We start from the raw sequence: 6000 nt of genomic DNA on the forward strand, positions 1-6000 counted from the left end.
TAATCAAAAGCTGTCAAAAAAGAACGACAAGAATACTGTAGAACCCTTACAACACGACGGGTGCCACATGTGGAGCAGGATCTGCTTACCCTTCCGGAGCACCTGAGATCACCCCTAGTTTTTGGTGGGGTTCGTGTTGTTTATTCTTTAGTTTTCTTTGTTGTGTCATGTGTACTATTGTTTTTCTGTTTGTCTTTTTCATTTTTAGCCATGGCGTTGTCAGTTTGTTTTAGATTTATGAGTTTGACTGTCCCTTTGGTATCTTTCGTCCCTCTTTTACAACTATTAGTCTCCTTCACATTTTCAATCGTGTAACAACGCCACACACCTTTTTAGTCCATGTGTCAAAACATACTATTTATTCAAACGGTAAGCTTGATATAACAAATATGTTAAAAGGCTATAACCATGGCTAGTCCATTGTCCTTTTATAGACCATGTGTTAATGAGTGCGCTTAATAGAAAAGAGCCCGCAAGGACAGGTTTTAATTTCAATTTATTGAATGAACAAAATCAATTGTTGAAAACATAGATATATCTGCTAAAGCCTGGTCAGTTTGTCATAATGATTTTAAATTGTATCTCAAAGAAATAATTGAACATTTACTGTTTTTACAAAGCTACAAAAGGCAGATGCTTTAAATAAATTTCAATGGCATACAGAATGTAGCCTTAAAAAACATATACATTTTTCACAATATGAAATCCATTATTCTTTATTTATCTAAGCAATATCATTCTTTATTATATAATAATCACAACGAATACAAACAATTGGTGTACATTATCTTATCTTACCTCCTATAGATTTCTAGAGATATGATTGGTTAAAGGACTATACGTGGTGATTATGGATATTTAATAACGGGTGTCATAAAATATAGGTTAGTTACAATACAAGTTTAGTTATCATATGGAGTTACTTCCCTTTCAAAACCAAAAAAGTGCCACAACCCTTTATGAAAACAGCACGGTGTTGAGTAAAAATTTAAAAGTATTCAACAGACGAAGAAATTAATGATGAAAGGTTGAAATAAGTTCATAAAACATAAATAAAGCTATCAAATTGTTATTGTTAGCATAACGAAGTTACTTCCCTTTCAAAACAAAAAAAAATCTAAAAGGATTCAATTGACGAAGAAATCGATAGATGTAATGAGCGATTGAAATAAATTCATAAATGGATTTAAAGCTAAAAAGTTGTTATTGATGGCATTTGTTTTCGGGATAGACAAATGGAAGTAGGATCTTAATACTAAGTTCGTTCTATGTATGTTAAGGGTTTATTTTTGTTCACTACAGTGTTCCTGTTGTTCGGTTTTTTCCTCTAACAGTTGATCGGTTTTAGTTCTCTAAGACGATTTATGACATTTACACACCTGTATACTACTTTTGCCTTAATTTAGTAACAATGTCCAACTTTAGACGGACGTAAAGTAATTACAATACATGTAGGCATCCCAAAAGAATATTTTAGAAGATAAGGGTTAGACTGATCTTTCTGAAATTTCCGGCATAGGTCCATTTTGTAATGATGAACCCTCAACAGATTTAAGATAAATGTAACGGTTTACCCGACATTATCAAAAAACTTATGTTTGGCCATTATGTCCTTTTTGTCAAGTTACTAACATCGGATGTGTTTTTAAGGAGTCAAACATCGAAGTACGCCTTTTGTGAAGGAAACATAATTTAATAAGGAAAAATCAAACTAACTTTCAAAGAATTTTACACAGTAGTTTCAAAGGAGATTCCAAAAACACGCTTACGACAGACGACGACAAAAACAAGCGATAACAATCGCTCGAATTCCACTTCGGGTACGAGACACAACTTCCTTAGGTGATAGGTGAAGGTCATGGGATCCATTAGGTTCGAGTGTTAGAGGCCCAGAGTTTAACAAAGGCTCCAATTGAAAAAGTTTTAAAAATCTCCTCCTTCAGAACTATCAGGCCATATTAGACCAATTTTACAGAATGCTTGATCCTTATAATGATGAGGATTAAATATAAAAAAAAACTTGAGATGATGTGGTATGATTGCCAATGAGACAACTCTCCACAAGAAACCAAATGACGCTGAAATTAACAACTATAGGTCACCGTATGGCCTTCAACAATAAAAACAGCACATACCGCTTAGTCAGCTATAAACGGTTCCGAAATGACACATGTAACACAGTTCAAACGAGAAAACTAGCGGCCTATTTATTGTACAACAAATAAACGAAAAACAAATACTAGTATGTAACACATCAACAAGCAACAACCACTGAAATACAGGCTCAGGACTTGAGACAGACACTTACATACAGAATGTGGCGGGGTTAAGCATGTTATCCTAAACCTCCCCCTTAGTTTGTAGGAATAGTTGTCCTGGGGAACATTGGTTAAAAAACTTGAGGTGCAAAGTTTTAATAAAGGCTTCAATGGCGAGGACGCTGTAAGAATCTCATTAAGAACCAAGAGTAGCAATGTAGTTATAATTTGCATCAGGGATCAGTAGGACATTAAGATGCAATTGTGTAAAAATGAAGGTACAGAGGTCCATTGGTCTGAGTCAAAAGTTTAACATAGTCTTTATTTGGAAAATCTTAAAATTCATTTTCTCCAGATCCTGCAATGGAAATGCAGTTATATTTTACATGAATCTGTACATGCCAAACATAACTAGAGGCTCCAAAGAGCCTGAATCGCTTCCCTGTTCAACTGGGTCTCATTTGACTAGATTATAAAATAAAGTTCTAGTATATGCAAGTAAACAACTTTAATTAAGCTTGACTCCATTTAGTGTTCATTATTTAAAAAAAAAAGATGAATTTGTTTACGCTACAAACTTTGACGACCATTTCGAATTTCTTATCGCCTCAAAAAGTGACAACGCTTAGGTTGTCGTACTTATGACATAGCGATCAGGAGCCTGTAATTCAGTGGTTGTCGTTTGTTGCTGTGTAACATCTTTTTTTGTGTTCATATTTTGTACCTTATAAAGCCGTTAGTTTTCTCGTTTGAATTGAATTGTTTAAAATTTGTCATTTCGGGGCCTTTTATAGCTGACTATGAGGGGATTTGCTCCTTATTTAATGCATTATGATGACCTATAGTTGTTTATTTCTGCTTCATTTAGTCCCTTTGCAATCATAATACATATTCCTTTTTATAGATAGCGATGTTGTTAAAACGACATCAATTATTTTTTTCGAATGACCCTTTTCGGCTTCCGTATATAACTTATTTGTTTTTACAAACATATTTGAAAGGGCTCCGTTCATCATGTGAAGGTTACTTACCATTGTAATTGGTATAATTTGAGACTTGTTACTTTTAACTTCTATAGTGGAATATGGGTACAATGGTTATAAATATCGTTGAATCTAGTTAATTAGTTCATTCATAAAATCTTAATTCTATTATGTAACAAGTTTTGATTTAGTCTTATATGCACGATTTTTTTATGAGTTGTAAGTGTCTTTTAACTAACTATCAGTAACTGCGAGTACTCTTAGGTATGTATTTTTAAAATATCTTTTTGTTGTTGGGAAATACAAGTACCTGGCCACGTCCAATTGTATATCTGTTTGCATCCATCTGATGAGTTGAGCCTTTTTCAACTGAGTTTTATAGTTTGTTCTTATGGTTCACATTGGTTCATTTTTTGTACATAAATTAGACTGTAAGTTTTTTGGTTGGAATTATTTTTCATTTGTCATTTCGGGGTAATTTTTAGCTGACTATGAGGTATGGGCTTTGCTTATTGTTGAAGGCTTATAGTGACCTATAGTTGTTAATTTCTGTATCATTTGGTTTCTTGTAGAGAGTTATCTCATTGGCAACCATACCCCATCTTCTTTTTCATATTTGGTTAAGCTATACGGAATGCATTGTAGGTGTATATTCAGTAAAACATTTCTTAATGACTAAATCAAAATTATGCTTGAATTGAATTGTTACCTGGTTTACCTTTAGAAATTACAAAAAAATAAGTCTGTGTAGTTATTGCTATATTAAGCCCGGGTTTATAGGGTGAAAAATCTCTGACTTAAACGACAAGTTTGAAATTCCATGTGAAGTAAACATGTGAACATGTCGTCATTCTTGCTTTTGTACCATAGGTTCTTTTTATTAGAACTTTCGTCAATATCTTAATATTTAGTTTTTTTTCTAAATTTAACCCATACAAAAAAAAAGCAGAAGGAGACTGGATAGGAAATCTTCAGGAAGGTTGACAAAGAAGCAAGTCTAAAAATTAGGTTGTTTCCGACCTCATTTAAACCGGAAATAAAAGGAAACCCTATATCTGGAAAAACATCCGTTTCCTGAGGAAAGATTACTATTAATTGATGATGTTTACTAAATAAAGTGACACATATGCGTTGGTTGTTCTCATTTTATTGAAGCTTGTGGAGTCGATTCAAGGTAAATATATAGAATTTTATGTTAAATAGTTTTAAACTTTTGCATTACATTTGTCAAAATAGATATGAAAAAATATTTGAAAACATGATACAGTTGAAACATCTTGTAAAATTGATTAAAGTCTGAAAGAATACAAAATATTAATAAGTGAAAATAATCTTTCATTTCTATATTTAGAATTATATCACAGCATTTCAATTATTTCTTTTAAGCGTTCTTCGTGCAGGGTAAATTCCAGTAAAGCGATTCGGACGCATCAAATTTTTAGAGCGTATTGTTTTATTTTTTTATTTGTGAATTGAATTGAATTCTTCTATCTTTATTCCAACAAAATCTTTGTTAAAAAATTCAATACTAAAGTGATGTTTCTCGATTGGAGTAGCAAATCACATGTTGCAAAATGTAAAAATCAAAGGAAAAACTGCTTTTGTAGAGATATTTGTCCATTTTAAGATACTCTTGTATCAACATAAAGTTTAAACACTTCCAAGTTAAAAATATGCATGGTATATAAATTTAAGTCTAGAGGACTTTTAGTTCTGTGAAACAGCGGTCCAGTTTACACATAAATAATGTTCAATCTTGAAAGTCCTTAACCTAAACATATGTTGTTTTTGCTCTGTAAAACACATAAACGAACTTTTATCAAGAATTTTAGATACAATAATTATAGCACAAATCTTCAGTTTAATTCGACTTTTAATTAATAGTTTGTTTTATTGGTTTTTTTCAGGTACAGCTTGTGATTTTTGCCTCTTGTTTTGTTTTTGCAGTACTGATTCAACATGGTGAGGTTTATCTATGTTTTTATTTATTCATGTATGCTTATTTGTACATTGCATAATTGCTTTTTCTGATTTTATTAAAAATAAAAGTAATAGAACAACTTCAGATGTAACAAAAAACTATGACAAAAGAGAGAGAAAACGAATTCCCACCGAGAACCAACATAATACAACAAAGCATTTCGCCTCGTTGTGTCCCTATCTCTTTGTCAAAAAGCAGCACACATCTCATTGTCTGTTATGAATGCAAACTGCAATTTAGAAATCACTAAAATATATAACATTACTTGAGTATGCCCCAGCAGGCAAAGCAGTTTCAAATCCAGGAACTTGTCAAAGGTATTTGAAAATGACTATTATCTTTTTATATTTCAGTCTCTGGATGTGGCCTGATTGTATGTGAGGCTAGGTCTGGATACATCAAATGTCCATATCCATCGAGAATATCGGTCTCGTCAGCAATATATGGGCGATCAACCGATGCATCTATTTGCCCTGGAGCAATCAGAACAACTCATTGCCGTTCAGCAAGTTCAGATTGGATGGTCAAAAGGCAATGTAATGGCAAAAGAATTTGTAGAGTGGCAGCAAACCATCATCTATATGGGGATCCTTGCTACGGAACAACAAAGTACTTAGAAGTGGAATACAAGTGCATTTAATTTAAATTTGAAATGAAACACAAAATTCAGTCATATTATGATTTGAAGATTTGTAATATTTGCATTTGGTTTTGTTTAAATGCTTTTTCAATGAATACAAAACATTTCAGGTTAAGAAATAAAGAATTTATATCTTGA

The 6000-nt window shown here is 32.4% G+C and overlaps 1 long non-coding RNA gene across 1 annotated transcript; it reads left to right on the forward strand.

The window, feature by feature from the left end:
- Positions 1-3876: 3876 nt before the first annotated feature.
- On the forward strand, positions 3877-6000 carry LOC139523023 (uncharacterized). Its single transcript, XR_011664547.1, has 2 exons — positions 3877-5203; positions 5576-6000. It is a non-coding gene; the product is annotated as an uncharacterized lncRNA (long non-coding RNA).

The sequence above is a fragment of the Mytilus edulis genome, chromosome 5 (assembly GCF_963676685.1).
Source record: "Mytilus edulis chromosome 5, xbMytEdul2.2, whole genome shotgun sequence".
Classification (NCBI taxonomy): domain Eukaryota; kingdom Metazoa; phylum Mollusca; class Bivalvia; order Mytilida; family Mytilidae; genus Mytilus; species Mytilus edulis.